The 23,899-nt window shown below is 50.8% G+C and overlaps 1 protein-coding gene and 1 long non-coding RNA gene across 7 annotated transcripts in view; one reads left to right on the top strand and one right to left on the bottom strand.

Annotated features, from left to right (window-relative positions):
* Positions 1-23,899, bottom strand: part of KIAA1671 (KIAA1671 ortholog) — a 124,307-nt gene that overhangs the window by 29,576 nt on the left and 70,832 nt on the right. The gene's annotated exons all lie outside the window — the stretch shown is intronic.
* Positions 4,493-7,990, top strand: LOC110137720 (uncharacterized). Of its 3 annotated transcripts, none has more exons than XR_002314000.2 (3): positions 4,493-4,653; positions 5,958-6,013; positions 6,608-7,990. It is a non-coding gene; the product is annotated as an uncharacterized lncRNA (long non-coding RNA). The 3 variants fall into 3 exon arrangements; XR_011490729.1 differs by having other exon boundaries at positions 4,493-5,106; XR_011490728.1 differs by having other exon boundaries at positions 4,493-6,013.

Genomic DNA, 23,899 nt, shown 5'->3' with positions numbered 1-23,899 from the left:
GGACTTCAGAACGGTGGGTAAGGGCTGCACACCTTTACCACAGGGGAGAACCGGAGGCTCAGAGAAAATAAGAGACTTGCCCGTGTGGGTGCGTGAGTGCAGGCCAAGGTTCGGCTGACACCAGAGGGATTTAATCAAATCCTGGGCTGCACGAGCTCTTTGCCTGCATCCCTGTCACCCCACTTCAAAAGGTTACTCTGATTATGTAGGTGATGTTCACTGTCTCATTATCTATAAGGCAAAAAGACTGGAAACAACCTGTGTGTCCCAAAATCAATCTGGGGCTGACTAAATAAAGTGGGCATAACCCGAGACATGGACTATATGTAGTCTGCAGGTCCATGTTCATGACATGAGAGGTCAGTCATAGAAGAGAAAAACGCAAGAAAACTAGGTACAAAAGCGTTCTTGCAGTATAATTCCATTTGGTTGATCTCTCTGCAAAACTATGTATATATACTGCATATATAGTTTTGCACGGATATATGGGTATATGTATATAGCATACATATGCAAATATATGCAAAGGAGTTATTTATATACAAGTGCTATGTGCTAAGTTGCTTCAGTCATGTCCGATTCTTGCCATTTCATGGGCTCTAACCTGCTAGGATCCTCTCTGTCCATGGGATTTTCCAGGCAAGAATACTGGAATGTGTTGCCATTTCCTCCTCCAGGGGATCTTCGCGACGCGGGGATTGAACCCCTGTCTCTTAAGTCTCCTACATTGGCAGGTGAGGTTCTTTACCACTGAAGCTACCTGACAAGCTATTTATATGCATATGTGCATGTATTATATATGCACATATATTTTGCACATGTCTATGCATACATTTTGCATATATATTACACATATGCAAAATATGAATGTGTTTATACACGTGTATATATATCATATATTCACATGGATTGTATATATTTTGCATAAAAGTGAGTCGCTCAGTTGTGTCCAACTCTTTGCGAACCCATGGACTATAGTCCATGGAATTCTCTATGCCAGAATACTGGAGTGGGTAGCCTTTCCCTTCTCCCGGGGATCTTCCCAACCCAGGGATCGAACCCAGGTCTCCTGAATGGCAGGTGGATTCTTTACCAGCTGAGCCACAAGGGAAGCCCAAGAATACTGGCGTGGGCAGGCTGTCCCTTCTCCAGGGGATCTTCCCGACCCAGGAATCTAACCAGGGCTCCTGCATTGCAGACAGATCCTTTATCAACTGAACTATGAGGGAAGCCCTCACATATGTGTGTGTGTGTGTATATATACACACACACATACACATATATCTTAAAAGATTTAGGTTTGAAGCATCCCACTCTCCCTCTCCCACCTCCCCAAACTGCATTCTAAGCCTAGCATTCTCTCTGCCTACTCTTAAACACTGAGCTTCCCAAATAAAAACATGAATTAAGCATGCAGAGTGTGAGCCGCTTCCTCCACCCCCATGGGGCAGCAGAGCCAAGATACTCCAGGGCCAGGGCCGGTCTGGACTCCCCAGGTGAGAGGAAGGGGGCGGGCAGCCGGGGCTGAGATGAGGCCCTGCCCATCCGGCTCCTCGGTTTCCCCAGTAGATGCTGCTACACAATGTTCTCTTTTATTCTACTTTTATTTTTTCAAAGATTTTTTTCTTTGCGGACCATTTTTAAAGTCTGTATTGCATTTGTTACAATACTGCTTCTGTTGTTTATATTTTGGTTCTTTGACCTCAAGGCATGTGGGATCGTAACTCCCTAACCAGGGATCGAACCCACGTCCCTTGCACTGGAAGGTGACGTCTTAACCACTGGACTGCCGGGGAAGTCCCTATTTGCTTTTAAACACTGATCGGGTACCGACTGTCAACGTGGAGATCCATGCTGGGGGCATTCCTAAGGGTCATCTCCAGATGTGAAAACCATACGGGGGGCTTCTGGTATTCAGCTCCCACTGGGCAGGGGGAGCGTGTTATCCTTGGTCAGGATCCCATTTTCCAGATGGGGAAACAGGTTCAAAGGGACATGACTTGCCCACAGACGCACTGGAGTAAAATCCTGGCAGCCCGGTGTCAACCCAGCCTCCTAGGTTACCTCCCTCACCTCCACTTTATTTATTTAAAAAATTAAAAAAAAAAAAAAAAGAAAAAAAACCTTTGTTTGGCTTTGCTGTGAAGCATCTGGGGTCTTGGTTCCCTGACCAGGGATCGACCCGTGTCCCCTGCAGTGGGAGCGCAGAGTCTTAACCCGGGGCTGCCAGGGAAGTCCCTTGCCTCCACTTTAATTCTTTAACAGCATTTAAAGAATTAAATGCTGGGAACTGCTATAGTTCCCAAATGTTTTTCATGATAAGTAACATTTCAGGAATCTGTTGCTGAGGCCTGGGGGAAATCTCTGCCCCCTCCCCCCAAAAAAGAAGTGCAGGCAAAGGATTTGTTTGAGCAGCTCATCTTGGAAAGGCCACGTGATGCGGGAGAGTCCAACCGTCATGGGGGGGGAGGGGTCTGAGGTCAGACAGACCTGGGTTCCCGTCCCGGCTGTGCCTCATGCCAGCTGTGTGACCTTGGGCAGCTTGCTCCACCTCCCTGAGCCCACACCTGGCCATGACTGCCAGGTCCTTTATTATCGTCTATACTGTACTCATCTTGAAAAGTGAGAGTGCTAGTTGCTCAATTACATCCGACTCTTTGTGACCCCATGGACTGTAACCCCGCCAGGCTCCCCAGTTCATGGGATTTCCCAGGCAAGAATACTGGAATGGGTTGCCTTTCCCTTATCTGGGGATCTTCCCGACCCAGGGATCGAACCTAAGTCTCATGCATTGCAGGCAGATTCTTTACCGTCTGAGCCACCAGGAAGTACTGGTCTTAGATTCTCCCGAATACCGCCGAGATGCTCCTGCCATCGAAGCACCTCCTGACCAGCGTGAAGTTCACTTTCTGCACAGACAACCTTCCCAGGGTGTCACTGTTTTTTTTTTTTAATATACAGTTTACAAACAGACTTGCATATCGACCTGTGCACACTCATGTATACCACTGGCAGAGTGACCCTGCTCTTTTGCCTGGGTTTTTTCACTCAGTGGACTGGAGCTGGCTGGGACCTCACTTAGGGTGCAGCAATCCAAGACCCCAGGAAGTGGCTGGGCACCACAGGAGGAGGTCAAGCTCAAAAGAGATGCCAGGTGCTGTTTCTGCGCCTCCCTCCTGGAGGAAGCACAGGTCAGGGGGGTCGCCAGGACCCATCCCTCCCCATCCTGCTGGAACATGCCAGCAGGGTCACCCTGTGGCCCCTGGGCAATCACGGTCATTGTCACCGTCCAGGGGAGGTCCCTGGAGGGCTCTCCACCCCAGAATTCAGCTCTGCGCCCTGTGCCGCCAGAGAGAATGAAAACAGGGGGACGCGGCCGAGTCCGCCTGAGTTTCAGCCGCCGCCGTCCACCCCCTCAGGCTTTCCAGTGCTGCGATGCCTGTGGCCTGATGGTTTTTTAACTCAACCCACCCACGCTGGGGAAAAAAAGCCAGTGGCATTTTTTTTCAGATCTTCCCCCAGCTCCCTATTTATAGCATGCTGACAGGCGAGGGATGGCTTCCAGCAATAATTAGGGAACCCACACCGGGGACCCAGGCCTCAGGTGGGCCCCGCGGCTGTCAGGTGGCTCTGGGGACCCACTCACTGTACCCAAAGAGATGGGATTCCCAGGTGCACATGGCCGGGGGGGGCTGAAAGAAGCTTAGGGCTTCCCTGGTGACTCAGTGGTAAAGAATCCACCTGCCAATGCAGGCGACACAGGTTTGATCCCTGGGTCGGGAAGATCCCACATGCCACAGAGCAATTAAGCCCGTGGGCCACATCTATTGAGCCTGAGCTCCAGGGCCCGGGAGCTGCAACTACTGAAGCCCATGCACCCTAGAGCCTGCGCTCTGCAATAAGAGAAGCCTCCACACATCAGAGAGTAGCCCCCGCCCACCACATCTAGAGAAAAGCCTGTGCAGCAATGAAGACCCAGCAAAGTCAAAAATACTTGTTTAAAAAAAGCAGGTTAGTTGAGCACTATGAGAGCAAAAAGGGCCACAGGCCTCCTGTGGGGGACACACCTCCTATTCGTTTTCCTTTCTTGCCCTGAAACATCACCAAGTTCTAACATTAGCCACGCGTGGGCCCTGGCAAAGTATGGGTTAACTAACAGTGATGGGGCTTGTACGGGGCTCCCCAGGGAAAGAAGGAGGTTCTGAGTGGGAATCCCTGGTGCAGACAGGCCTGGGTTCCAAGACCCGCTCTGCCCCTGCCTGGTGGTAGGGCCCGGGGCAGGGGGGTCTCACTGGGCCTCAGTTACCCCATCTGTACAATGGGAACAATCATCATACTTCCTTCAGTTGCTGTTGAAGACCAAATATTTGTTTTAGGTTTGGCGAGCCTGGGTCTCCTTGTACCGGAGGCCACGTGACTCTGAAAACTGCCCTGGCTCAAAGTCTGCACTCTGTTTTGCCAAATCTTAGGACTGCTCTAGGAGTTTGTCCAGTGGCCTGCAGGAGAGGGGAGGTGTCGGGGGAGTGTCATTTGTTGAACTGCGCCAGGTGGAGGGCCAGGGCCAGGTGCTGTTGTAAAGTTAACCAGGGAGGACGTGGCCCCTGCAAAGGAGTGTCCTCAGAGTGCAAGTCCCTGGAATGAAGGTGACCCGCGGTGAGTGGGGCTTGGACTGGCGGGCGGGAGTCAAAGCCCGGAAGGCTCCCTGGAGCTCCCTGGGCTTCACCCGCCTGGTTTAAAGGGAGCCCAGGTGGACTGGGAGAAGGCAATGGCACCCCACTCCAGTACTCCTGCCTGGAAAATCCCATGGACGGAGGAGCCTGGTGGGCTGCAGTCCATGAGGTCGCTAAGAGTCGGACACGACTGAGCGACTTCACTTTCACGCGCTGGAGAAGGCAATGGCAACCCACTCCAGTGTTCTTGCCTGGAGAACCCCAGGGACGGGGGAGCCTGGTGGTGGGCTGCCGTCTATGGGGTCGCACAGAGTCGGACACGACTGAAATGACAGCAGCAGCAGCAGCAGGTGGACTGAGAGCCACAGACAATATCCGCCTGGCCTCAGCCCCCAGAACTATTGGAAAGCCGGACCCGCAGTCCAAGACGGCAGCGGTGCGTGTTCAGGGAGACGCAGCTCTAAACCCACAGGGCTCATGCGTTCCTTGAGGGGAGGGAAAGGACCCGTTTGTGACTCCAAGTCCCGCTTTGGGCTTGAGAAGTCCCGGGGAAGGGGCTGGATTCTACAACTTGTGGACAGGCTTGTGCACACTGCTAATTTTTCTCCTTCTCGCGTAACTAGATATAGGTTCCATTGTAGAGGCAAAGAAAAAAAAAACATTCTGACAAATTAAAATATCGACTGGGATGGGTTTCCCGTTGCTAGGCAACCAGAGGCCGTTGCTACGGTGCACATCCTGTCCCCTGGTCCCCCGCCCCAGGACTTGAGTGTGGAATAACGGGGTACTACAGATGTTAAAGGTTTGGCTGCAGCAATACTTGATTGAGAAATCTGCAGCTCATTAATTCTTAATCTTGAACAAATACCCACCATGTCTGTGGTGTTTCCTGGCTTAGGGGGTGTTACCACGTGACTAACCCCCATTGCATTTTCCCCTCCTTCAGCTCCTAAGAGGCAAGGACTATCCACAGCCCCATTGAAAGCTGGATATGTGTGTGCGTGTGTGGGAGGGTGGGCGAGGCTTGGCGAGAGAGAGGGGCTTCCTCCAGGTCACAGAGCTAGGACACAGTGGAGCCAGGGTTCAAATTTATGTCTACTGACCTCCAGACCTTGGAAGTTGCCAGGCAGATCCATGAACTTGGGGTCTAAATCAGAACCACTGGAACCCAGCTTCGAGAGGCTGGAAAATGGGAATCCATTTCGATGGACTATTTCTTTAAATACAATAATTTTGGGGAGGTGCGCAGCCTGGATCGGCTAACTCTGAGCAGGTTCCTCCTCGCAGGAGCGAGGCTGGTGGCTGCAGCCTGCCCGGTCCCCGTCTCCCCGTGGCCTTCCCAGGTAAGCAGCATTACCTCGGCTCCCCGCTTCTTTCTAGGTAATTGCCTCTCTGAGCACCACAGGCAATGAGTGTTCCTTTTATAAATATCTTCAAAGCAGCATCCCCAGAATTCCCAGCAGACAAGAGATGAACACAGATGCTCAGGGGACCCCTTCAGACTGCCTAGATCCTATATTAATTCTTCCTTCACTGCTGTTCAGTTGGGAGCTTGTTGGGGGCGGCGGGCGGAGGTGTGCAGCTGGCTGGGGCTTCTCTCTGCTTAAGTACTGAAGCTGGCACCCTTTTCTTTCAAAGTGAAGAACAGGTAGGGATTGGGATTCCCAAAGCCCCAAGGACAGGCCACCTCCCTGAGCTCCCTGGAAACCTCCTGAGGCAGCTGGTAACCACAGCCCACTCTGACACAGGCATATAAGATTCTGGCACGTGATAAGTGATGCCCACGTGGGGTAACCCAGGTCTTAAGGTCTGCTTGGCAATACTTCCGCAGGTTGCAGAGACACAGTCTTGTGTTTCTTTAAAGAACTCTGAATTCCCATGAAAGATTAAAGATTATTTAAAGTTTTTTTTTTCTTTCTTTTTTTCATCACTGCAAGTTGGCAGTCCACCTCTAGGATAAACCAACAAATGAAAAAATACATGGAAATGCCAGAATCAGGAATGGTGCTGTACTGGACAATGGGGGTATGTTCAACTTGGGGCTTCTTAATGAATCCAAGAAACCAGGACGGAGTTAATTCAAAAGGGTGGCTCATGCTATAGGGAAGGAAAAAAAGAGCCTGTGCAAACTCATTTCTACAAATGAACCCACAGAGATCGTGCAGAGACTGTGGCAGGCAGACTGTATTATGAGGCATGCCTATTTACTGCTTCTCCCTATAGGAAAATTATACTCCCTTCTAGAGCACAGGTGTGGGCATGTGGTTTAGCCCTAGCCAATGACGTGCGAGCAGAAGTGATGTCATCTATTTCCAGGCAGAACTTTTAAGAGCCAGCGACGGATGCCACATTCTCCTTCCCTCGGCCCTGTGGTTGGTCATGTCCCTAGCAAGCTGCTCCACTAACGGGAGACTCGGAGTGACAAAGACAGGAAACATGAACACAACCAATGTCAGTGGACATGTGGAGCACTCAGGGAAGAAAGCTGTTTTTCTGTTTAAAGCCTCTGAAGTTTGGGGGGCTGTTTGTCACTGCAGCATAACCTAACCCATCCTGACAGATACAGAGGCAATCAATTTTTGAGACAAGGACAAGAAAAATGAACCACTACGTACTAAACAATGACCGCAGGATGGCCGCTCACTTGACATAGTTAAGAGCGGAGCCTTTGAGGCATGCTGGCCTGGCTCTGCTGCTTTCTGCCTGTGTGACCTTAAGCATGAGTGGCTTAGCCTCCCTGGGTCTCTGGCCGCCACCGTAAGTTGTTTACTTGCTGGAAACTTCCCCAAATATACGCGGGTCCTGGCAGGAGGACAAACTCTCTCAGGGAGGGATGAGCAATTTTTGCTTTGAAAGGAAATCACTTGATTAGGACATAATGACTAATAAGAGTAATTGAGCAGAAACAGAAGAAGAGACTTACAGGAAAAGAGGCTATGCCCGTTCTGATCCCCCAGCACAAGTCCAATCCACTGATTACTCAGGAATGAGCTCTGAAAATGAGGCGGGTATACAATGGTGCCCTCCCAAGAAACAGAAGACATTAGTCTCAAGTGTTCTTGTCTGCTATCTTGTTTGTTAACCTCAGTTATTGGCTATTGCCAAGTTCCCCCAGGCTGAAGGAAAACAAGGTAAAGAGTGACCATTCCACGGGTCCATGATGCTTTCCTAAAGCCTCTGACCTTTACAGTCAGACCCCACGGGCCTGGGAACGTAGAACAGACAACTCTGGGTGTGGGAGTGGATGGCTGCTGACAACCCTGTCCTCCTGTGCCCAGATTTTCAAAAATAAAGTAACAATTTTGTGCTGCAAACGGAAAGCATTACCCTTTAAAATAAGAGAAAAATGAGGGCTTCCCTGGTGGCTCAGTGGTAAAGAATCCGCCTGCCAATGCAGGGGACTCGGGTTCCCTCCCTGGGTCGGGAAGATCCCCAAAACCGCGGAGCAACCAAGCCCGCTCACCACAAACGCTGAGCCCACGGGCCACAGCTACTGAGTCTGTGGCCTGGAGTCTGTGTTCCACAGCAAGAGGAGCCACTGCAGGGAGAAGCCTGCGCATCCAGTGATTAACAGAGAGGGGCCCCCGCTGGATGCAGCTAGAGAAAAGCCCTCACAGCAGCAAAGGCCCCGTGCAGCCAGAAACAAATAAATAAATAATCTTTTTTAAAAAAGAGAGAAACAATGAGGAGGTCCAGTGGCTAAAACCCTGCGATCCCAATACACGGGGCCTGGGTTCCATCCCAGGTCTGGGAACCACATCTGCCTGATGCAACTAAGAGTTCATGTGGCGAAACTAGGAGTTCTCACGCCACAGCTAAAGATCCCACATGAAACCACAAAGACCAAAGATCCTATGTGCTGCAACTAAGATCCAACACAGTCAAATAAATATTTTTAAAGGGAAAAAAAAAAGATGAGAAAATCAGTGACACCCTCTTGCTTGCCCATGCCAGACATCAATAATCAATTCCAGAACTGATGACGAGCCCTGAGAATCCCCAACACAGCACCCCAGGCAACCACTGCATCATTCAGAGTTAGTAGGTGGGCAAAGACCTATTTGGTACCCTGCTCTAGGTTATCTTTTATCAGTCATGGGACTACAGAGCTGAAGGGTACTAGGGAGGTTATCCTAGCTTTCAGCCTAGGGGAGGATGTATATATATATATATATATATATATATATATATATATATATATATATATAATGAAATGGGAGATGCATGTACAGGACTCACACCATAAGCACATAAAGTGCAGAGCAGCTGCATAAGGAGTATCAGTCCCCTCCCCTCATCCTCGTCGACACAGGACCAGGACAGTTTCCAACTCAGAGTTCAGGGTGACTGCAGAGTTCACGCTCCGGGGCAGCATCATAGACATGCTCAGGGGCTCGAGTCTAAAGGCCAATGCTCGAGGCCGACCCCGCGTCCCCCCAGCTGTGTGCACCTGAACAGGCCATTTCATCTCCCTGAACCTCAGTTCCCCAAAACGTACGGTGGGACGACACCACCTGCCTCGTGGGAGGTCTGCGAGGAGCAGAAGCATCAAGGCACGTGTAGCCGCTGGGAGGGTGCCCGGCACGGGGCACTCGGGGAATCCACAGGGTTTTCTGTAGCTCTCCCAGGAGCTGGGAGAGGCCAGGCCTAGGGGAGATGGCCCAGAGGAAAATGCTCTCTCCGTCTGTTTCCAGAGCCACCACCCGGGAGGGAGGCAGAAGCAGCACCTTGTCTCATGGCTGCCATTGTCACAGCATCTAAAAGGTCCTATTTCCGCACTAGGAGGTGTTAATTAGTCACACATCTGGCTCTGATGCTCTAGACTTTGAGAGAGGGAAGGGAATCTCCAGGGTGTGAAGGCAGAGGAGAAAGCGGGAGGCTCCTGCTGTGAGAAGCGGCACACGGGGTCCAGGTGACACAGGACCTGTGATGGGGCGGCCAAGTGTCCGGAGGCCCTCAGATCTTTGCGGCGGGGCGGGCGGGGCCTGTCACAGACACACGTCGCATCGAGATGTGAGGCCAGCCCTTTGGCAAGTTGATGGATCTCTCCAGGATGCAGCTGTCACCTCTAAAATGGGATGTATACGATGACGGCTACAATAACTGCTAACATTTGTAGTGTTTGCTAAGAGACACTGTGCTTACGTGCTCTGTCTGCATTAGCTCATTTCATCTTTTTTTTTTTTAATTTTCACTTTATTTTACTTTATTTTTTGGCCTCTCCTCCAAGGCATGTGGGGTCTTAGTTCTTCGACCAGGAATGCCCCCTTGTAAGCAAAGGGCAGAGTCTTAACCACTGGACCACCAGGGAAGTCCTAGATCATGTTACTCTTTTTCTCTTTCATTCTTTTTAAGTCTTTATTGCATTTCTTACAACACTGCTTCTGTTGTTTAAGTTTTTTTTTCTCCTTAGCCAAGAGGCTTGTGGGATGCTAGCTCCTCCACGGGGGACTGAACCCACACCTCCTGCATTGGAAGGTGAAGGTTTAACCACTGGGCCACCAGGGAAGTCCCAGCTCATTCAATCTTTACATTAAATCTGCATATGTGTGTATGCACATATATATATATTTATATACACAAAATAATAATTAACGTGATCCCCATCTTACCTAAGAAGACACTGAGGTTCGGAGGCATTAAGGAGTTGGCCCCAGCCTGCAGCGCTGACAAGCGGCAGACATGGGGTCAGGGCTGTGGGAACCCCCGTCCCGCGAGCATGTGCGCGAGGTCCCCTCTGAGCTCAGGACGCAGAGGTCCCTGCAGGACCCGGGTCAGGTTTAAGGTGCCGGTTGCCAGAACAACCTGTGCTTAGGGCTGCCAGCGTCAGAGACACCTCATTCTATTTCCAGGGTCTCTGAGGGATGATTTTGTTTCTGAAAACCTATCGAGAACGGCTAAAAACAAAATGCCAGAGCTTCTGAAAACAAGACAGAAGAGCCTCTGCAGAGCCAGGGCTGGGAAGGGGGTGGGGGAGTCGGATTTCAGCTTCTCTCCCTCCCTCCCTCCCTCCCTCTCAGGCTCCGGCAGGAGGACAGGGGTGGATGGGGAACTGCGCCCCACCCTCCCCTCGCAGCAGGAACTGCATGCCAGCCAAGCCTGTGGTAAACACAGGAATCCAGCCGCCAAGCCCTCTGGCACATTCATTAATTAAACTCTATAGATTTGCTCTGTTCCCGGAAACCCCCACTACTGTCAGTAATAATTGGAGGCCGACCAGGCTCAGGCTATAAGCACGGCATGCGAGGTACTCAGCCACGACGGCGCACAATAAGAAACTGGGGGGCCTGGGGTGTGGTCCTGGACTAGCCACGTCGTTTCCACCTCCGGGCCTCAGCTCCCCTTTCAGAACAAAGGGCTCTGAGTGGACGGAGCTGCTCTTCTGGCCTCTCAGGGCCGTTCAGGCCTGTCCCATCAACGCCCGGACAGCACTGATGGACACTTCCATGCACGGACCTTCCTCTCTGCCCAATAAAAATAGAGGAGGGAATGAATTCATGTTGACTCTACAAAGGCAGAGTCTTTTAATGGAAGCTAACATATGCAATTCCGGGGGGGCGGGGGGCGGCGGGGGAAGGACTGTGCAGGTTTCCCAAAGTGTGTTATGTAAGATACCAACCCAGCAAAACCCTTTGTGAATTCCATACTCAACACACGCCATCCAATTTAAAGGGATGCCTCTCATTTGAAGGGACATTTCCCCAATTCCAGATTTAGCAAAGTGGACATCTGACCATCGGGGTGTCCATTCCCTGCTGTGATGTTCTCTACCTCGAGTCAAAGAATGAATCTACAGCTCTCCTCTCGACGGAGACAGTTCAGACAGACAGGATGCCAACGACCATCTCTGGAGGTTCCTAATGTATATTTGCATAATTAAAGGCTCTGAAAAGTCCTGCATTAGAAGGATTATTTAACCAAGTGATTCTTAAATGAATTGTCTCTGGTAATTTCTATGTGTGGAACAGGGATCAACAAGTCAAGTGTGGCAAAAAGGAATTCTGGGAAACTCCCAGACTGGAAAAGTGAAGGCCAGAAGCCAGTTATGGGGGTCCCCAGTGTTGGCAAGGTGGGGATGGTCAACTGGACAAGCTAGGATCTAGCATCTAGGATCATCTAGGATCCCTTCCCTGGTCTGATTTTTGTGGAACACATTTATGTAATATCCATCCTTTGATTCATCTGTTTCATAAGAGGTACCATTCACATTCATCTCAAGCCCTCCCAGCAGCCTCTAGAAACATCCTGTTGTTGTTCAGTCACTAAGTCGAGTCTGACTCTTTGTGACCCCACGGACTGCAGCACCCCAGGCTCCTCTGTCCTCCACTATCTCCCGGAGTTTGCTCAAACTCATGTCCATTAAGTTGATGACGCTATCTAACCATCGCACCATCTCATCCTCTGCCGCCCCCTTCTCCTTTTGCCTTCAATCTTTCCCAGCATCAGGGTCTTTTCCAATGATTCGGCTCTTTGCATCAAGTGGCCAGAGTATAATTGGCAACACATTCCAGTATTCTTGCCTGGGAGATCTCATGGACAGAGAAGCTTGGCGGGCTACAGTCCATAGGGTCGCAAAGAGCTGGACGTGACTGAGCATATGCACAGGCAGGTACATCTTACAAATAAGGAAACCAAGGCTCCAGGAGGTGTAGGCAGTTGCCCACAGTTGCCCAGAAGCTAAATGGGTGGTCTCAGCTTTGATCCTCGGTCACTCTTACTCCACAGCCGGCCTTCTTTCTTATGCTCCTGACCTTGTGGTTCCCGGCCCTGGTGGCACCTTGGGATCACCTGGGGAGCTATGAAAGCTCCAGCTTCTGGGACAGCATCCTAGACCGACTGTGTCAGACTATGAGAGGTGATGGGCTGGGGAAGCTGCATTTTCTGAGAACCTCGGTTCTCTAACAATGGTTTGCAAATTGGGAGGCTGAGAGTTTTTTGCCAGGGGAAAGGAAGGTTTTTGGAAACGACCCAAATCCTGCTTGCAGATGATTTGTGTCTTGTTAAGTTGCATTGATTTAGAACAAGTAGGGCTGTCTAAGAGGGAGCAAGTGTGTCCTGTGTTTTGTTTTTTAAACCCTGACTTAAATTGGTTCTGGGAATCATGCAAACAGCGTTCATAACCATGTCCCACATGATAGGAACAGCAGCCCTCAGCAGCCCCGTCATCAGAACAGGGGCTCACAGGCGTTCCTTGATGGCAGGCGCTGTGTGGAGCGGATTCACATGCATCCTCGGGCATCCTCCGATCAACCTGTGAGGTGATGCCCTGTCACCCGCTTTCGGAGAGGAAGACTCGGAGGACCCAAGGCGCAAACAACCTGCCCACCCAGCCTGGAGGTGGCAGAGTTGGGATCTGAACCTGAAACCAGTCTGCCCCACACCTGGGGCACCTCCGAAAGAAAAGGGGTGGCTCCACCCTGGCCTCAGAGGGCAGGGAGGAGAATGTGTCTCCTTGAACCCCGGGACCTCCCAGAGCCTACACCACGGAACGGACAAAACAGGACACAGGGTACACTGGGCAGGCAGCCGGGGCTGGAGGCGGCCCTCGGCGCGGATGGCTTGCCAGGGTGACATCAGCCTCAGCAGATGCGAACGGCTCCTTCACCTGACCTGCCACGCAACACAGGGGCCTGGAGGTGGCTTCCCCCACCCCCCCAACCCCCCACCCCAGAGCAGACCCGAGTTGCCGGCCAGGCCCTGGAGGGAGAAAAGCTGAACCAAAGACCCAGACGACAGCTGCTCTCCTTAGAAGCAGGCCTGGGGACCAGGCACCTGCTGCATGCGGGCTGACAAGGTCCCAGGTCCCCTCACATGCTGAGCACCTGTGGACCTAAGACCCCTATAAGGGCATCACGTGGGCTGCAGGCAGGCCCCTTGGACTTAGCTTTCTCGGGCTGGATGACATCCGGCTGGGACCAGGAAGCCAGACCCAGGACAGCCCCCGCCACCAGGCTGCTGCGTGTTACCAGCAAAGCACTAGGCCTCTTTGAATGTCCCCTCGCCTCTGATCGAGGGCAGCGGCTGGCACCACAGCGCCCGTTTTCCACTTTCCTTTATTAGCTTTAGAGAAACCTCTCTAAGCAAAATCACAGACGCCCGATACATTACAAAGATCGAGGAGCAACCAGGGCCGGGATGCGGTGGCTAAGGTGTAGGGAGGGGGCTGGAGCCCAGGAAGACATCTCTCTCCTGCTGGTTCCTCCACTCCCATGAAGATCTCTAGCAGAATAGAGTCTGGAAGCTCCTCTGCCTCCCATATTCGCAGATCTCGGTTTCCCCAGGAGGGACGGGTGTGGGGGGCCTCGGGGAGAGGGGTTTTCAGCCCAGGGGGTGGGTCTCTGGCGCCACAGGGCCAGGGAGGTGCCTGGGCTCTGAGTGCAGGCTCAGGCGCTGGGGCGTTCTGTGACCTCACCTGGACGCTTGGATCTTTCACCCCAACCTTTCAGAGTCTCCTCCACCCCCAAGGGACAGTCATTCCGCCTTTATGGACTCTTCAAAGTGTTTAAGTTTTCACAGTATGAGGACAACTCTCTTTTGCACTTCTTTTTCTACATCTACCCAAGAGCTAAACAGGTTATGCAGCTGTGGTTACAAGTGAAACTGGCACAAGAGGTGTGGGACCAAACCCAATAGATCTCTACTCATTCATTCATTCAAGAAGCATTATTGAAGTGCCAGGTAGGGAGGACCTATTGGAAGGGGCATGAAGGAATTTTTGAGGGGGAGTGAGAATGTTCTAGAACTTGACAGAGTTGTGGGTTACATGTGTGCATTTGTCAAAACTCATCAAGAGGTACGCTTAAGATATGTGCATTCTGCTGTATGGAAATCATCCCTCAAAATATTTATGATATTATATACATCTTTTACAATACGTTGGTGTTCGGTTTCTAAGTTGTGTCCCTGTGGATGCTCCCCTGTCCTGCACTGTCTCCCGGGGTTTGCTCAGAGTTGGTGATGCACTTTAACCATTTCACCCTCTGCAATTTATAATACAGCAATGAATATAATAATGTTAATATCTGTAATAAGAACTTTTTAGAGCCAACTACATACCAGGTAGTGTCTGAGGTGCTTTACATGTGTCAGCGGCTGGATTCTTCACAACAACCCTAGGAAGTGCTATTATTATCCCCATTTTAGAGACAAGGAAACCGAGGCACAGAGTAACTTGCCTGCACACCACTAGTGGATTCCCAAACTGGGGTTCCAACAGACATGTCTGGCTCCAGAGTCTGCCTTTTGTCACTAACTAGCTCTTCCTGACTCTCAGCAAAATTGAGCAAGGCCCCTGTCCCCATGGCACTTCAGTTCTTGGGGGAGAGACTTAACATAACACCTCGGTGGCTCAGCTCAAGGGACGAAAAGTGCACGGAAGTATCAGGGAGAAGCCCCTGCCTCGGCGTGCAAGGGCCTGGGCCTCCAAGTGAGTGCCTCCCTTCTGACTTAGACCTTTGAGCGATCCTGAGGGTGCAGTCAAGTCAGGTCTGTGAACGCACCCGGCACTGTGCCCGACAAACAGCTGGTCCTTAATACAGGTTGGCTGAGGCAGTGAGCGGATGATGGTAGTCCCAGCTAGCTGCTGAGGAGGCTTCAGGAGCCTGCCTCTGGCAACACATCTTGTTGGTTCACAAAGGGCTCGGGATTCACTCTCCGGAAGGCTGCCTGACCCCAGCCCCACTCCGTCGCATAAACAAAGATCTGTGAGTGCAGCGTGGCGCTGAGAACCTTGGGGTCCAGGGAGACGTCTGATGGGGGTGGGCATAGTGACGCAGGCTACCAATTGATGGAGTGAGACCAGAGCTGGACTTCTCCTCAGCTGGCCAAGACAAGGGCTGACCTCAAGCTCTTACAGACATCACTGCAACAGGCCCCGGGACTTCTGTGGTCCCCGGAGAGAACGGCCCTGACCCAGAGCAAACGCCTTGAATGTGGAACTCCCATTTACAACCTGGAGCCTCTCCAGACCACTTTCCTAGCAAGCAAGCACAGCTCCTCTGGGCCCGAGTCATCCACCCCGACTAACCAGCTGGTGGGCACCAAGGAGCTTAGAGTCTATTTGTGCATGTATCCATTCATTCATATCATTCATTCATCCCTCCATCAGACATTTACTGAGCGCCACAGATGTGCCAGGTGTTCTGCTGGACTCCGAGCAAGTGAAAGGGTAAGCACACTCCAGTATGGCTTTGCCAACAAAGGTCCGTCTAGTCAAAGCCATGGTTTTCCCAGTAGTCATGTGTGGATGTGAGAGCTGGACCATAAAGAAAGCTGAGCGCTGAAGAACTGACGCTTTTGAACTGTGGTGTTGGAGAAGACTCTTGAGAGTCCCCTGGACTGCAAGGAGATCCAACCAGTCCATCCTAAAGGAAATCAGTCCTGAATATTCACTGGAAGGACTGATGCTGAAGCTGAAACTCCAATACTTTGGCCACCTGATGCAAAGAACTGACTCACTGGAAAAGACCCTGATGCTGGGAAAGACTGAAGCTGGGAGGAGAAGGGGATGACAGAGGGTGAGATGGTTGGATGGTATCACTGACTCAATGGACATGAGTTAAGTAGGCTCCAGGAGTTGGTGATGGACAGGGAAGCCTGGCATGCTACAGTTCACGGGGTCGCAGAGAGTCGGACACGACTGAGCGACTGAATTGAACTGAACTGATGGCTTTGTGGTCTAGCAAGGCAGCTATAAAGAATGTGGAAGAAGCCGCAAAGGCACATCTATGATCAGAGCTATATTAACAATTCAAGCAGCCACTCATTCGTTCCTCCAACCACAAGATGTTCGCTGGAGCAAATACACAGCACATGTTCAGTGTATGACATACTTCTGTGCACTTCTCGTCCTGTGAGCGGAGCTGCCAAGATGCTTTGTTAAGTCTCTCCCCTCAGAACAGAAGTGCCATGCAGACAGGGTTCTCTTTGAGGACTAGGACCACCTCTGACTTGTTCTCTGATGAATCTCTAGGGCCTCTGACTGTGCTTGGCACACAGTAGGTGCTCAATACACATCTGCAGACCGAGCAAATCGCTTTGAGAAACCGTTTCTCCAAGGATGGTACTTATGTGACCGTTCCCACCCAGGGCTCTTGAAACACAGGCAGATTCTGGGGCTCACCTGAGACCCAGAAGACCTCCTCCTGGGACTCTGCTTACTAAACCAGTATCCAAGGGGCCCCCCAAAGTTTGAGTTCTGTCCTCACACATTAGCCCCCTTTGCACTCAAGGACTGTGTGTGTGCTCAGTCGCTCAGTTGTGTCTGACTCTTTGTGACCCCACGGACTGTAGCCCGCCAGGCTTCTCTGTCCTTGGGGATTCTTGAGGCAAGAACACTGGAGTGGTTGCCATGCCCTCCTCCAGGGGATCTTCCCAACCCAGGGATCAAACCCAGGTCTCCCGCATTGCAGGTGGATTCTTCACCACCTGAGTCACCCCTGCTCTAAGAGGTCAAGGCCCTTGGCCAAGGTCCCACCTAGAGGAAGTGGCAGCACTAGGACTGGAACCCAGACCTGCCTGACGTTGCCACCTCGTGTGGCTTTCGCCACTCTCCTGCTTCGGGAGGCCAGACGTCACTGAAGCTCCCAGTTCAGCTCAGAAACCTGCAAGCACTATGCTTCCACTGGCTGCACCAAGCTGGTGAAAATCCACGGGGCTCCACATTATATGAAAAGATTAGGAAACTCATTAAGCAGAGCTCTGACAGCCTCTGGGTTTTTTGTTTGTTTTTTTGTTTTTCCTAGTCCCTCCCCAAAAAGGGCTTGTATTTATGCATGAGAAAAAGAAAAATGTGCCCAACATGGGATATGAAGAATCTCTGACTGTTCTGCCCCCAGCCACGTTTCAGAATGCCCCTTCCCTACCTCGGAGCTGTCTCTTCCTTCCTAATAAGCTGTGATTGTGAGTGACCCCAGTATGCTTTCATCACCAGGAAGCAACTCGGCCGTGGAGGCAGGGAGGGCTTGGGGTGGGGGGGTGTCCCTCGAGGAGGGTGAGCAGGCCAAGTGGACACGAAGGAGCCTGGGAGCCGCCAGGCCCACCTGCTGGGCTCCATCCTCCTCCTGACCCCCAGAGCACCTGCAGGGGGAGGGCCTTCCTGAAAACAGGCCTAACCTTTTCAAACCCCCGACGGGAGAGGGGAGCCAGAGCCCCTGCTCCATCCGTGCAGGAAGAGGGAACAGCTGGTGCACAGATGGGGAGGAGGGGAGGTGCTCGAAGAGCCCGGAGCAGGCCCTCGTGGTTGGAGAGGGAGGCCAGGGAGGGTGAAGCCACTGCAATTACTGACCACAGGCGGCCAAGGGGTCACTGTGGGCCGGGCTGCCTGCTGAGCAGTTTATGCTAGTCACTGTAAGGAACTCCCACCTGGAAGGTAGGGGCTGTGAACTCCCTTCTAGCAGATGAGGAAACCGATGCTTTCTCAAAGTCTGGCTGGAAGTCTCACACCAGCAGACGGAGGAGACGGGATTTGAATCCAGGCAGACTCCACGGGCGAGGCCCAAGAAGGTCACACCGGAGCCTCCATGGACAGAGAGGGGAACTGAGGCCCACCGTCAGGCTGCAGAGAGACGGCTGGTTCGAGGCTGTATGTAGCTGGGATCTATGTACTTTGGTCACTTTTCCAAAAACGTCCCCGAGGTGTGAACGGCATCTTGTTGCCTTTGGAGCCTCACAGCTAACTGCGGAGTTTTGCAAAGAACAGGAGCTCAATAAATGTCTGCTGCTCCACTCTGAAGGATACCAGGGATTTTTGAGGACTGTATCATATCCTTAACCGCCCCAACTCTGGATTTAGAAATCCCAAGCTCCTGGGTCTGTCACTGGCCTGCTGTGACTTTGCGTAGCTTTCTTTCCCTCTCTGGGCCTTGGCTTCCCCAGCTGTAACATGAAAGGAGGGCACTGGAACAACCTAGACGTTCTGGCAATCGAGGCTCAGAAGCTCCTCCAGGAAGAGAAACCCCACATCAGTGACCCTGACCCTTTTGCTCCCAAAGCGCACGTAATTTGTTTTACAGATAACAAAACTCGGTTTTCCATCATCCAGCAGGGTGGCTACCTTGGTGCAATCTTCAAACCCAGAACCATGGGTTCCAGAACCTTCCAGGCACTTCCTGCCAAGATGTCTGTAGGCGAAGGGGTGGGGGAGAGGAGGTGGCAGCCGCCTCTGCATGGCCCCCGCATCCCCCCTTCACCCTCCCAGAGCAGAGGGCAATTACCAAGAAGAACAGAATGGACTGCTAACTACTAATTGAGGAATTACAGATGTTAAATTATAGCTGTGCCCGGGGAAGGGCCGTTTCTAGAAATCAGGCTGGTGAGTGACGGGAGCGTGGGCTGCTGGATAATTCCTGGCTTTGGCAGGAAGCAAATATTTGGATGGAGAGCCTGAAGACACAGGATTGGAAATTCAACAGGCCGTGAAAGGTCTCTTCGATTGCTAGGAAATGTGCACCCCCCGCCCCCACACACGTACCAAGTGACAGGTGGTAACTGGAAGGTCAATAAAGCGCTGACTGTCTGCTGAGCCAGGGCACATGACAAGCACCTCGTGTCGCCCTAACAACTCCAGCAGCAGACGTCGACCGCTCCATTTTGTAGCTGAAGGAAAATGCTTTATCAGTGTGGAAAGACTTGCCCAAAACGACACCAGGCATCAAAGATTATTTTACCTAAAAGTCAGTAAATTCCTAAGTCCTGCTACTGAGGTCCTGGCTTCACTCGGAGTGTGCTGGTTAAGGCCGTGTGGTTACCCAGGGCCTGGCAGGGACCCCAGCTCACAGCTCGTGATGCTCACCATCCGCATCAGTGGTTCTCAACCACGGGCGACTCTGCCTTCAAGGGACACTTGGCAAAGTCTGGAAGGACTAGTTCAAGACCACAGATGCTGCTCAACATCCCAGAAAGTACAGGACAGCTCCCCCCACCCACCAAAGGAGGATCCAGCCCTGAGCGTCAGCGTCGCTGTGGTGGGACGCCCGGGTCAGCACCACGGTGTCTCCTAACAGAGGCACTCAGGTCCCGCCGTCCACTGAGGGATGAGAAAAGAGGCTTTGGCCGCCCAGGCTGTGAGTGAGGTCAGGTCCTCCCCCTGGGTCTCGGTTTTATACTTTGTGAATCGGGGGTATCAAAAATCACACGATTCTGCCGGGCCGTGATAAGGCATTTGCTTTGCTCAGTGGCTGGCACAGGCTAGGTGCCCAAGAGGTGTCCCTCCTGTGCCTTCATAGCCTCACCTGGGAAACGGAAGGGTACAGCCCCTGCCTGGCTGTGACCCTAAAGCTTCTTCCCTCTGACGCCGCTACACAGAAGTCCCGTTTTCCGAGATGGACTTGATACAAGATTCACACACAGCCAGGAGAGACAGCGGCTGCAGACGGAGCCAGGAGTGGACTTTGTGTGAGCAAGAAATAAACACTTCAGGGGGGTGGAAGTTGGGGGGGTGGATAAACGGGGTGAAAAGGTACAACCTTCCAGTTATGAGATGAATAAACCCTGGGGAATAACGTACAGCATGGTGATGATATGAAACGATCCTGGGCCATGTGTGTGAAAGTCGCTGAGACAGCAGATCTTAGAAGTCCTCGTCACAAGGGAAAAACTGTGTTAACTCTGTGAGGCTTGCTGTTCAGTCACTAGGTCGTATCCGACTCTTTTGAGACCCCATGGGCTGTAGCCCGCCAGGCTCCTCTGTCCAGGGGATTTCCCAGGCAAGAATAAGGGGATCTCGACTTGGGGATCGAACCTGCGTCTCCTGAACTGGGAGGCGGATTCTTTACCAGGCGGATTTTTTACCAGGCGGATTCTTTACCAGGAGCCACCAGGGAAGGGGGTTAACTAAACTCATCGTGGTGATCAGTTCACAGTTTATACACATGCAAATCATCATGTTAAACCAATACAGAGATGTATTATATGTCAATTACATCTCGGTAAAACTGGAGGAAAAAACAATACTTGAAAAAAAAGAAAAGAAAAATTTTGTGTTGAGAGTTGAGGGACCTCCCTGGTGGTATAGCGGTTAAGGTGCCACACTTCTAATGCAGGGGGAGCGGGTTCAAACCCTGGTCGGATAACTAAGATCCCACATGCTCCATGGCCAAAAAAAAAAAGAAAAAAAAAAAAAGAGTTGGGAACTACTGTATAGCACGGGGAACTATATTCAACATCTTGCAATCACCTATATGGAAAAGAATCTTAAAAAGAATATACATACATATATATATACATATAAAACTGAGTCACTTTGTTGTACACCAGAAACTAACACAACATTGTAAATCAACTATACTTCAATAAAAATTAATTTTTAAAAAGAATTGAGAGTTGTCAGTCTGTTAGTGCAATATAGCATACCCTAATCTGACTATCATATCAAGGTTATAAGGGGAATAATAGCAGCTAAGATTTATTATGCACTTTTAGGTTCCAGGCACTATGCTAAGAACTTCACAGGGAAACCGAATTATCATAAAAGGAAAGTCTACTGTCCAAGGCCCCATGGCTAATTAACGACGAGGCTGGGATTCAAACTGGGATTTGTCCAAAGGAGCCAAGCTTTTTTTTTTTTTGATGTGGATCATTTCTAAAGTCTTTATTGAATTGGCTACCATATTGCTTCTGCTTTGCGTCTTGGTTTTTTGGCCCCAAAGATGTGGGATCTTAGCCTCTCAACCAGGAATCAAACCCTCACCTCCTGTGTCGTAAAGCTTTAACCACCGGACCGCAGGGAAAGTCTTAGAAGCCAAGTTTTTAACTGGACTGACCTAATTCTACCTGCATCTCTAGACTTTTTTGTCCCTCAATCAAGAAAGGACAGACAAGGATGCCAGATCTATGTTTAAAAAAGCAAAAGTAAAAACCCACACACTTTGCAGTTTTTTGGACTCTTGGTGATGATTTATGTTTCGGGAGCTGCCTTTCAAGGGAGCAGGACAGTTGGTGGGGGCGCGCTCCTCTGGCCTAGAAATCAATGTAGGAGGGAAAAACTGCTCTTGTACACCTTGCTCTCAAATCCATGCGGAGGGTTCGCTGCTGTTTATGGCCCAGCCTTTATGATGAAAGTTTGATGAGTTAAACGGAGTGATGAGCACTCAGCATCCAAGAAATGGACTCCCTTCCATGCCAGGGGAATCATGCCAACTCCTCCAAGGATGTGTTGCTTAGAAGCCCCTGGGACCCTGAGCCCAGACTGGCCGAGCAGCCTCCCTTACGTGCAAGAACCCCCGAGACGAGAAAAGTATCTGTTGGGAACTCCAAGGGCTACTGAGTCATAGATCTCGGATGGGTCCCTTGAGTTCTTCCCACCTCAACAAACTCACTCATCTGCAAGATGAGGACTAAATAATACTCCCTGGCCACCCCTGGACTGTCTGTCATGGTAGGTATGAATGAGAAGGAACGTGTACTGGTTATCTATTGCTGCATGACAAATAGCCCCAAAACTTAGTGGCTGAAACAACTAACATTGCCTCTCCCAGTTTCTGGGAGCCAGGGGTCCAAAGGCACTTGGCCCAGTGGCTCTGGCTCAACTTGCCTCAGGAGGGTGGAGTCAAGCTCCTGGCCAAGGATGTAGTCTCCTCTGCAGGTTGGAGAACACAGAAATACATGCTGTGAATACAGAAAAGCAATAGGGACTTCTTAAGCTGGTCCGGTGGTTAACAATCCACCTTCCAATGCAGGGAACAAGGGTTCGATACCTGGACAGGAAACTAAGATAACACACAACAACAAGCAACTGAGCCCACACGTCACAGTGAAGCCCAAGCGCAGGCAAAAAAAAAAAAAAAAAATAGCATCACCTAAAAAAAAAAAAAAAAAATATATATATATATATATACACCCCATGGACTGCAGCACACCAGGCTCCACTGACCTCCACTATTTCCCAGAGTTTGTTCAAATTCATGTCCACTAAGTCGGTCATGCTATCTTAACCCTCTCATCCTCTGTCACCCCCTTCTCCTTTTGCCTTCATCTTTCCCAGCGTCAGGGTCTTTAACAATGAGTCGCATCAGGTAGCCAAAGTATTGGAGTTTCAGCTTCAGCATCAGTCCTTTCAGTGAATATTCAGGGTTAATTTCCTTTAGGATTGACTGGTTTGATCTCCTTGCAGTCCAAAGGACTCCCAAGAGTCTTCTCTAGCACCACAATATGAAATCATCAATTCTCTGGTGCTCAGCCATCTTGACGGTCCAACTCTCACATCTGTACATGACTGCTGGAGAAAACACAGCTTTGACTAGACAGACCTTAGTCGACAAACTGATGTCTCTGCTTTTTAATACGCTGTCTAGGTTTGTCATAGCTTTCCTTCCAAGGAGCAAGCGTCTTTTAATTTCATGGCTGCAGTCAACTGAACGTGCTTTGCCAACTATTAAACACTAAATAAACGATGATGATGCCAGGAAACGTTGACTGAGACCCTGCTACTCGCCTCGAACGGCGCCAAGTATTGCGTGCGCCTTATGTCAGTATACTCTCCAGCCTATCTGTGGAGTCAGATGACATCACAGGCCCCGTTCTACGGAAGAGAAAACAGAGGCGGGAAAAGACTAAGTCACCTCCCCAAAGTCCCACAGCAAAGCAAGAGGCAGAATCAGGATTCAAACCCGCAGCTCCGGGAACCCGCAGCTCACTATCTTCACCCACAGTGGTGCAGACACAACAGTGAACATCTCAGGAGTCAGTTCTGAGTCAGCTGCCAAACACAGCCATTACTAGGCATTAATGATATAAACTTATAATTAAACAAACCCTAGTAAAAGCAAAGGTTAGGAGTAGTCAAACCTCAACACTTCCTAATCACTACATTTTACTACCATCTGTGGTCTTGAGATCATGTCTATCCATTGAAATCTGTTCAGTGAACATACTATACCCTTGGCACCCCTCCATTCTCTGCACTTTCACTTTCCATGGTTTCAGTTACCCACGGTCCACCTGGGCCCAAAAATATTAAATGGAAAGTTACAGAAATAAGCAATTCACAAGTTTTAAATTGTGCACCTTCCTGAGTAGTGTGATGAAATCTCACACCGTCCCTCGTTTGCGCCTGACACCCATCCACCACCATCGACATGGCTCCATGATCCGGGATCACCCAAAGTGCACGACCCTCCTCCTGACGTATGGTCAGGTCAACAGAAGCCCCACGGTCTGAGGCACTGCCTCCGTCATCCTGCATATTGCATCTTATCATGGAGGCATCTGATCATCCCACATCGTTACCAGAA

Source organism: Odocoileus virginianus, chromosome 12 (assembly GCF_023699985.2).
Source record: "Odocoileus virginianus isolate 20LAN1187 ecotype Illinois chromosome 12, Ovbor_1.2, whole genome shotgun sequence".
NCBI lineage: Eukaryota > Metazoa > Chordata > Mammalia > Artiodactyla > Cervidae > Odocoileus > Odocoileus virginianus.
This window is presented reverse-complemented; position numbering and strand designations above follow the sequence as displayed.